We start from the raw sequence: 11,419 nt of genomic DNA on the forward strand, positions 1-11,419 counted from the left end.
AAGTGCTTAACAGTAGGTTTCCTCTCCTTCCATAATTCGTATAGAGTAGTTGTTGTTCCAGATCTCAGGGTGACACGATTATGAATATAGCAGGCAGTATTCATAGCTTCTGCCCAAAACCCATGTGAAAGCTTCTTTGCATGTAACATTACCCTTGCAGACTCTTGTATAGTTCTATTTTTCCTTTCTACTACACCATTTTGTTGTGGTGTAATGGGAGATGAGAATTCATGTATGATGCCTTCAGAGGCACAGAAGTCAGAGAAACTGGAGTTCTCAAACTCCTTACCATGATCACTTCTGATCCTTAATACCACATTGTTTTTCTCCCTTTGAAGTTGAATACATAGATCTTTGAACACATCAAAGGTTTCTGATTTCTTTCTAATAAAATTTATCCAGGTGTATCTAGAAAAGTCATCAACAACAACATATGCGTACCTTTTTCCTCCCAAGCTTTCAGTTTGCATAGGACCCATCAAGTCCATGTGTAGAAGTTCAAGAACTCTGGTAGTGGTAAGATGCTGCAGCTTTGGATGTGGCATCTTGGTTTGCTTTCCAATCTGACAATCTCCACATATGCTACCTTCTTCAATTTTGAGATTTGGCAGTCCTCTGATGGCTTCTTTAGATATTTCTTTCTTCATGCTTCTTAGATTAAGATGACCAAGCTTTTGGTGCCATAGTTTTACTTCATCTTCTTTAGTGATTAAGCATGTTGACATATTTGTTTCTTCTTGGGGAACCCATAGATAGCAGTTGTCTTTTGATCTGACACCTTTCATCAAAATCTCACCTTCGTTATTTGTAACCAGACATTCAGATTTGGTGAAGTTTACTTTCATTCCTTGGTCGCATAGTTGACTAATACTTATCAAATTTGCAGTCAATCCTCTTACTAACAACACATTGTTTAGTTTAGGCAAGCTATTACTTCTGAGCTCCCCTATCCCAACAATTTCTCCTTTTGCACCATCACCAAAGGTAACAAAGCTGGTTGAATAAGACTTTATACCGACAAGAAATTTACTTATTCCGGTCATGTGTCTTGAACACCCACTATCGAAGTACCAGTCTTCCATTGATGAAGCTCTAAGTGATGTGTGAGCAATCAGAGCAGTAATCTCTTCTTCAGGTTGAGTTGTATCACTTTTCTTCTCATTTTCACCTTTAGGTTTCCATTCTTGTTGAGTAGGAGCAGTTGTGGAAACAGGTTTGTGCTGAGGACGTCTGCTAGGGTACCCATATAGCTTGTAGCAGTAAGGCCTTATGTGCCCTTTTCTACCACAGTAATGACATCTCCAAGCATGGTGCTTTCTTCTATTTCTTGACATGGGATGCTGCTGATGATGCTGCGGCTTCTGATAAGGCATCCTTTGCTTTTGAGTTTCTTTAGGCTCCATGTACATGAGGTCAGGACTGTAATTTTTGAATTTGTTGACATTCTCATAGCTAAGCCCAATATTTCTAGGCTTTCGAACATTTTTCTCTAAGATTTCCTCCAGTTGTCCATCAGCCTTATGAAGTTTGTCAAGATGCTCATCATCTTTATACAACATGTCAGAGAATTTTCTCAGCCGCCAAATGTCAGTATTTAATTTTTCAATGACTTCTTTAGCTTCTTCAAGATCAGAGGATAGATAATTTACCTTCTTTTGAAGTTCCTCCATCTTTGAGATATTCTCAAATTTTTCTGCTTTTAACTCATTGATGGTTACCTTTTGTTTCTCAATAACCCTGCAGATCTCAAGATCAGAGGACAGAAAATTTACCTTCTTTTGAAGTTCCTCCATTTTTGAGATATTCTCAGATTTTTCTGCTTTTAACTCATTGATGGTTACCTTTTGTTTCTCAATAACCCTGCAGATTTCTTCACTTTTAAGACAAAGTTCCTTGTAGGATGCAGCAAGCTCTTCATAGGTTACCTCTCCATCATCAGATTCTGTATCAGATGTAACAATACCTGTTAAGACTGAGATATGTTTAGCAGTTACAGATGCTGTATCATCTTCTGAGTCATCATCTTCAGACCAACTGACAGTTAGCCCTTTCTTTGCTCTCTTCTGATATGTTGGACACTCAGGTCTGATGTGACCATATCCTTCACATTCATGACATCGAATGTTCCTGTTTAAGTTTGATTTTTCATCACCTTTTGGTTTTCCTTGATTTTCATTGCTGCGCATAGTGCCTGGAGCATTGTTTTTGAAATTTGATCTGGGTCTCTTATCCATTCGTTTCAGAACTTTGTTGAATTGTTTTCCCAATAACACCATGGCCTCAGAGATACTCTCATTAGATTCTTCTTCATCCTCCAGTTCTTCTTCATTATTTTTAGATGAGAAGGCAATGCTCTTATTTTTCTTTTCACTTCTTCCATTTGCAACACTTTCATAAGTTTGGAGTGATCCAACCAGTTCATCCAGCTTCATCTGAGATATGTTTTTGGCTTCTTCCATAGCTGTGACTTTCATATCAAATTTCTTTGGAAGTGATCTAAGCATTTTTCTTACTAACTTTTCTTCGGGAATTTTCTCCCCCAAGGCATCAAATTGATTATCATAGTCTAGAATAGTCATATGAAAATCTTGAATTGTTTCCTCCTCCTTCATATGTAAATTTTCAAACTGAGTAGTAAGAATCTGTAATTTAGACATTTTTACCTGAGGAGTACCTTCATGAACATTTTCAAGAATCTTCCAAGCTTCCTTTGCTGAGACACATTTTTTGATTAGTTTGAAGATGTGTTTGTCTACCCCATTGTATAATGCATATAGTGCTTTTGAGTTTCCCAAAGCAAGCTCATCCTCTTCTTTAGACCAGTCCTCCTCAGCTTTTAGTTTAGGTGTTGGCTTTCCATCCTTGTCCATGACCACAGGAGGGTCCCATCCTTTCAGAACAGCCTTCCAAGTTTTGCTATCCATAGATTTTAGGAAAGCAATCATGCGTGATTTCCAATAATCATAGTTGGAGACACCAACTAGAAGCGGTGGTCTGCTTACAAGCCCTCCTTCCTTTTCAATGTTGCCAGACATTTTCCCTGGAGCTCACCCTATAACCAGAAAGGGTGCCTGCTCTGATACCAATTGAAATCTGGCACGCAGTGAACACAATGCTGCACAAGATGCTATAGCACACGTTGCAGCAAGACAGTCGCAGAACACAGTAAATAAATAAATAAATTGCAGAACAATAAATAAGACAGGAAATTGTTAACCCAGTTCAGTGCAACGTCACCTACTCTGGGGGATACCAATCCAGGAATGAATCCACTATAATAGCTCTAGTTCAAAGCCCTCGACCAACACCCGGTACTTGACTTATCACCTAGACACTACCCGTGCAATCCTACCTAAGAACCTCTTAGATAATGAGACCCTGTCCCAAATTCCCTCTAACAACACGTACTATGTTGCTGTCAATAATGATTGTAAGGATGGAGACACTCTCCTAGAAACTAGACAACACTCTTGCTTAAAAGCTTATGAGTGAATCACACAAACTAACTCCGTGCTTAAAAGCTTAGGAGCAGCTTACAATAAACAACACAAACCCAGTCCTAAACTTGCATCAAAACGACACAAGGAAGGCTCGCAAAAGACACACAACCAAAACCTTAAAAACACGCACGCTTTATGAAAGACAAGGTTTTGAATACATGAGTAGAATAGCTTGAGGCTTCACATATTTATAGTCTTCAATTGTCTTGATGGGCAAGCTAGGTCTTCAGACAAATATAGCTGTGAGAATTGCGGCCCAACCCTAAATTAATTTCAAAAATATAATTTGTTTGTTTCATGTTGTACCAAACAAAAAAAACGCCAAAAATATAATATAATTATATTTTTGTTTTTAAATAACTTTCCTTTGACCGACTTCAATAAAACTTGCTGAGTAGGGCTCGTCTTGCCTAGACGCACGTGCCTGAATATATAATTGAAGCAAATCTTGACTCAGATTTGAAATAAAAATTCTGCACGAAAACAGAGCTTCAGTATGCTGTACTATAATGCTACAGCATCTCAGTCCAGCATCTGGCTGGTTGGCTTTTGCAAAATGTAGCCAATCAAAACACCAACGTCGTGGTTTTTCAATTTTTGGGTGTTGGATTTTTTTGTTTTAGGTTATTAGGGTTCATAGAAAATTGTCCTTATCTTTGTTATTTCTAGTGGGGTTACAGTGAAACACAAAACTGGAGAATTTTGGAACCGAAAATTAGAGAGAATGGAAATATCATGATAAATTTGAAGTGGGCAAGTGACTTGGTTTTAAGACAAAAATTTGAGAATAGAAACCGTATAATTTGTCATGATAATGCATTTTCTTCACTACACTGTATTTTGTTGTGTGAATTTGTATGACTGATATCATGATTATATATTGAACGGTTGCATTTTTGAAGAAAATAAAAGTTAAAAGATGTTGTTAATTTTTATTTAGAATGGTAGTATTTCTAAAGGAAAAAATTGAAGATGTTATTGATTTTTGCTTAGAATAATAGTATTTTAAAGGAAAAAAAAATCAAAGTTAAAAGATTTTATTGATTTTTGTTTATTGTGCGCGACGGCGGAATGACATTAGGGATCTTGTTTTAGTATTAGGTTTATGGTTTATTTATTTTTTTGACGCAAGGTTTATGCTTTTTTTTTAACAATATAAAATAAAACATTAATATAATATAATAACAAACAAATTTAATTTACAAAATATCATTTAATTTGTCTTGTTGGTAAGTTATATATTTTGTTAATTTACGGTCGTGGGTTCTAATCCCTCATGGGACAATTTTTATTTTACTTTTTTTTTTAAATAAATTTTTAATAAATTATTTTTGAGCTTATAAAAAATAACTTTTACAAATAAATAATGATTAAGGGTCTGTTTGGATCAGCTTATTTTTGAGTTTATACAAGCAGTTTATGCAATTTTTATGCATTATTATAAGTTTGTTAAGGTAGTTTATGATAAAATAGCTTATAAAATAACATAAAACATAATTTATATTGCATAAGCTGTTTGCATATGCTAAAAAATAAGCTAATTCAAACGGGACCTAAATCTCAACTAACTGAACCGGCTAAAATAACAAAAAAAAAAAAAAAAAAACTAATTGGACTAACAGTTACTTAAGAATCCCTCGTGGAAATCCACTTGGGTTGGTCTAGTGGTGTTGACTTGGGTCCTTGGAGTATGATCCTCTCAAGGTGTTAGGTTTGATTCCCTCGTGTGCCAATTTCGGTGGGATAGTCCATACAGAGCAAAAAAAACTATGGCTTTCTATGGGGCCCCGCAAGTCGGCGGTGAAATTGGTCGTCTCGGATTAGTCGGTCCTAGGATCAGATACCGAGTTTTTTTTATAAAAAAAGAATCACTCGTGGATCAATTTTTTTTCTCAAACAATCCAATACCACTTAATTGGAATGACACACATAGGATTCAAACTTTCGGCAAGATAATGGTTCAATATCAACTGGTTGGATTTCCCGTGACTCAAAAAACTTAGTTCATATATGACCTGACTATTAAGTCTCAACTAATAATGCCGACTGTGATTAAAGAAATCAAAATTTATAATTTATAGATCAAACTCTTCAACTTGAAACATAGTTCATATGAAAAACCTAACTAATTATACTTGTTTTTAATTAAGGAATTCAATTTTTCTCAATCAAGTCGTTCAATATAACCTAATTGAACTAACAAATACTTATGAATTAAATTTCGACAATCAAACATTTCTTTATTGATATAAAAATTTCATTTACAAAAACTTTAGTATTTTTTAAAATGAGATGAATTAAATATGAATTTAATAAATAAAAAAAAACAAGATAAAAGTAACGAATACTTTGACCTAAAAATTAAATTTTGAGCTCCTAATTTTTGGACAAACTTTTTATAATTCTCTATACATATTTTGCAAAATCATCATAAATACACATCGACGTAACAACATGATTAAAATTACATGCATACTAGGTTTGCTCTAGTATGTTAGAGATCGTGGGATCGATCCTAAGCTCTATTGTAAATATAAAAAAAACTACATGCATAAATATTTTGTGGAGATGAAAACATGACATTTTTTATGAAGAAAAAAAAATTAAATTCAGTAACTTTACAGCGATAAAATACTACAAATCACTAAAAATTAATAATTAATATTACGCAAAATTAACATAAATTATTATTTTTTGTAAAAAAAATAAATAAATGTATTTATATATATATATATATATATATATATATATATATATATATATATATATATATATATATATATATATATATATATATATTAATTGTTAAACGGTAAATAAATATTAATCTTTATAAACTAATAATATTAAAAATATTATTTTAAAAGGTAATAATATAGAAATATTAAAATCATCCACTCATAATAATAATTAAAAAATTTGTTAAAGTCATACGTTTCTTTCTTTAGAAAATACACAATACTAAAATCATATTATTTTATAGGATATTATAATAATTAAAAAAAATATTAAAATATTTGAATCTTGTTAAAAAAAAAAAGAAGTGAAAATTTGGGTTGGAAGATTTGATACATGCTTTGATTTATTGTGGAATATGATTGATGATTATATTTATGTGATGGATTTATTTGCAAATTTTAAAAAGTAGTGTTTAATATAAAAAATTTAATAAAGAAACAAAATCTGTATTAAATGTTTTCGATTTGTTAAACACATAAGCAATGTACCGGTACATTGCCACATAATTAATATGTGTACCGAAAAATTCACCTCATTGTATAGCAACAATGTTTAAAACTGTAATAATATAGTAATATTCTTTTTAACCAGTCATAATTTCCTTTCTCAGCAATAATGTTTAAAGCAATATAAGAAAGAATATATTTTTAATAAAAATGTGTGCATGAAGATTTTTTTTGTTCCAATTACAAGCTTAAATTAAGGAAATAATTGATAATGTTACTTGCTCTCTTTGGCTATAAATATTGCTTTTGAGTTTTACGATTTTCACACCATTATGAAATTCTGAAATTCTTCTGAAAATCTTTGTCTTTCTTTTTATTAAAACGATTTTTTTATTCTTATTTGTTACATGACTCTGATTCCAAAAACTAATTCAAGTTATGTCAATATATTTTAATATTTTAGTTATATATTTTTGTCAATATGATATTATGAGTTGAATTTAGTCATTTTTTATAATATTTTATTTGCAGACATATGAGAATGATTATTGGCACAGGTGTGTAGAAGAAATATATGACGTTAACGATTTTGAGACAAAAGATGAGCCCCATAAATTAAGGCAATTACATTGGCGCAGGTGTGTAGAAGCAATATATTTTTGGAAATGTTGAATATTGAATGAACCCCATAAATTAAGGCAACTAGAGTTAGTTAATATGTTACCAAGTTGGTTAGGAGATTAGAAAGTTAGTTTGGAGTTAGTTACTCCAAATAGTCTTATAAATAAACTACTTCATTATACATTTTACTCATTCTTTTATCAATCTATATTCATTCAATATGAATTTCTATGAGTATCTTTCTCATGAATACTCTTATGACCTCTATTTTGCCGATATTTATGATATTTATCCCTTCGATTCCATGATTCATAACATCAACAATGATCAATGTCAAATTAGAAAATAGATTGTCTCCCATACTAGACAACATCCTAGCCTGTGCAATATCTACCTTTGATATTTTTTTTAAATTGAAATTTATGTGATAAAGGAAATGGGTGGAAAGTGGATGAGATTCCACGGGACACGAAATGTCAACTGGGGAGAATCTCCACCCGTCAAATTATGACATCTACAATTGACCATTGTGATAATTTTCTAAACTAGTGTTTTGGTTCATAAAACTCTAATCCCCTACTATAAAACTTAACTAATGGTTCAAGTCCAAATATATCATTTTTATCCCTAAAAATCTCACACTAACGTCGTTTATATTAATTGTCAGAGTGTTTGCAGGTACACTTCAACTTTTGGGACATAAGACATGTCGAAGACGTGAATCCTACTAAACATCACCATCCAAATGTCCAAAGAGCCTCTTCTACCGGTCCGTCATCGGCAATTTCTTCTTCGACATTGGAGGTTGAGAACTCACCGCCATTGTTGTGAACATGAGTTCCAAATTGGAATGCATTATACTCTTGGAGTGGGATTGTTGGTTAGCTCTTAACATTATGTCATAATTCTTTGAGCTCCATGCATGCAGGAAACATGTTCAAAATATCCGTGATCTCGTTAACTATCAAACCATGTGTTTGAACATTGAATTCTAATTTTATTTCAATGTGATCAATTTGGAAATAGCTATAGATATCATCATCATATAGTAAAAACAAACGTGAGACAACATCATACAAAACAAAAAACCGGTTGTAATACTAATATCAAATAAATTTGTACATTAATAAAAAAAAACAAATTGTATTAACGAGTTTGAGTACTCAATGTATCATTTGCTAATCAATTACATTTGTTGGGTAAGGATTAGTGACAAAATAAAAATGTTAGTGACAATGATAACATGTGCAGAAAGAACAAATTAAATTACAAAAAAATATATTACAAAAAAATAAATTACAAAAAATAAATAAATAAAGAACACATTAATTCCTAGGTTGTTTATATAATATGATTATGATTTATGATTATCCATGATAAGAAGAATCTCAGAAACTCTAAGATTAACTTGAGTTTGATTGTTTGATGCAACAGCTTTAACCCATTCCCTCATCTTCAATTTCACCCACTCATCATCAGTCTCAGACTTAGCCTTTGGTGGCTTTATCTTCTCCTTGTAATCCACACCAATTGCCATTACAAATGCTTCAACTTGATATTGATTTCTATACTCTCACAAAATAAATTTAATTTATAATATTTAACAGCTTAGAGAAATAAATATAAACAAATGAAAAAATAATTTTGGTACAAAACATGAGGGTACGTACGTGCATGCATTATTATATATATAGGGCAATGTTATAACATATGGTTCTTTTTTGGCTGCTAAAAGGTTAATTAAATAGTTCACGGGATTTTCATGTAAGTGAAAAAGAAAAGCATATATTATTCTTCATTTTGCTTTTTGATTCAACTTCAAATTTCTGACTCTCATCGCACGAGTGTTAATTTCTAGAGATGGGCTATATATTCTCTGACCGCATGAACGGTATAGCTGGCTAATCACATTACCCAAGCAAAGGGGCAAATATTAGATGGTTTTTTTTTCCTTCTAAATCCATTTTAATTTGGGATATTTATCCAACAACCAATAAAAGCAAGATATATACATGTGAAGATAAAAAACAATTACAAGTTAATTATGCGTACCACATGTAAATTTAAGTATGTGGCTTGTTTTTATTGGTTGTTGAATAAATACATTTAAATTTTCGAAGGGCAAAGTAAGTTTCACCTATTATGTGATATTTACCAATGCCATTTCACATACGAGATGTGTTATATTATATGAACATCTAATATTGGGACAACAATTTGACATATTCTCTCTCTTACCAATACAATTTCACATACGAGATGTGTTATATTATATGAACATCAAATCTTGGGACAAAAATTTGACATATTCTCTCTCTTCACTCACATCATGAAACTCGAGACATGCAAAAAATATTTTAAAAAGCAACAAATATATAATTATTGTATATTTGTTAGATAATAGTATATTTGAATCTCTTGTTTAATTTAATAATAAGTAATAAAAATTCTAACAACCTTACCAACCAGACAAATAACAAGAAATGGTAAAGAGGAACAAAACACATGAAAAATTTGTTACCCAATTCGGTCCAACAATACTTACTTTTGGGAGGGAGAGAAACTCTCTGATTCACTAATTCATCAATGTTTACAAGAAATAAAATGAATTATATGAAATTAGCTCCACAAGTTACCAAGAACAAAGCTAATAAGAGCAATTGTGTTAATTTTTGGCGATGGACTAATCTCTACCCATTTCTCAATTCTACCCATTTCTCAATTTCTTGCCTTTGATAAGAGATTAAACAAAAAATATCAAGAAAATGCTCACAATTGCTCTCCAAGAGCAATACCCATTTTCTCTATGTTTTCCTCTTCATTCAAGAACAAAGATGAACAATAAATCACACTCCCAATGTATTTTCCAACCTTTGATCTACCGCAAAGAGCATTTAATCATTGAATCTTGATCACTCAATGATTTCGTACGAAATTCCTCATTTTTTTTCTTCAGCATTCTATGCGCCCCACATGTAGTGTCATGCCTCTCGCATGTTGTTTAGTCATGAGGGAACCCCGAGGGATCATTTACATGTAGTGTCATGCCTCTCGCGTGTGACACGATACCAATACAGTGATACAAGAAAATTTTTAAAATTCCCGATACGATACAGTCGCAATACGTTATTTAAAAATTAAATTTAAAATTAAATATACAAATGCACAATATATAAACATAACTAAAATCGAAAATGATAATAAATTAACATTAAAATTACTCAAATTGAGCAAACAAGTGACAATTACATATCTTAAGTTAAGTAAGTACTACCCAAAAAAAACATAACTAGTACTATCTCAAAGAAGACATAGTTGGCAATCCATACAGAACATCACACTCTAACATTCACTATTTTAGAAGAAACACAGATATTGATACTTGTCTGATATGTCCTGATATGTGTATTGGTAATTTTTTTAAAAAAATAATATTAATTACTCGATACTTCTCCGATACGAATATCGGAACATATCAGACGAGTATCGATATCGAACATTTATCGAACACTATACTTCGCGATTTTTGAAATATCGGGTCTTGATAGCCTCTCATGCTCCAAAATTCCAAGTCCTTGCAAGACAAATTTGGACAGGATATACGTACGTTTGCATTTACATCACTGCCTCAATCATCAACCGTACGTCATTTAATTTGTCACATGATTCATATTAATTAGCATAATTGAGAAGAGAATTTAAGAATAAGAGTGACTTGACTAGGAGGAATATTCGTGTGTGTCATCACGAGTAGTTGAACGCCTCTGTTTTGAACAATCCCATATATAGTATAGTATAATTCCTTGTTATCATGTTTGATTTTTACAAAACCAAGTCAAATGTTAGTATAATTCCTCTGTTTACACGGTTTCTCCTTTCTATATATATCTTTGATCTTTGAAGAATACCGTACAACAAAAAGCAATCAAAAGTACACATCTTTAATTTAAATTAAAGATGGTTTCTTTAGAAGCATTAGCAATGGCAGACGCAAATGGTGTCGAATGTAGCATGGACATTGAAGAATGGGAACGTAAAGATTTGGAGCAATACCCACCACCCCATTTACTAGCCCAAGAAGAAGATTATGATGATAAAAGTAGCATCAATGGA

This window comes from Trifolium pratense, linkage group LG2 (assembly GCF_020283565.1).
Source record: "Trifolium pratense cultivar HEN17-A07 linkage group LG2, ARS_RC_1.1, whole genome shotgun sequence".
In the NCBI taxonomy this organism is placed as follows: Eukaryota; Viridiplantae; Streptophyta; class Magnoliopsida; order Fabales; family Fabaceae; genus Trifolium; species Trifolium pratense.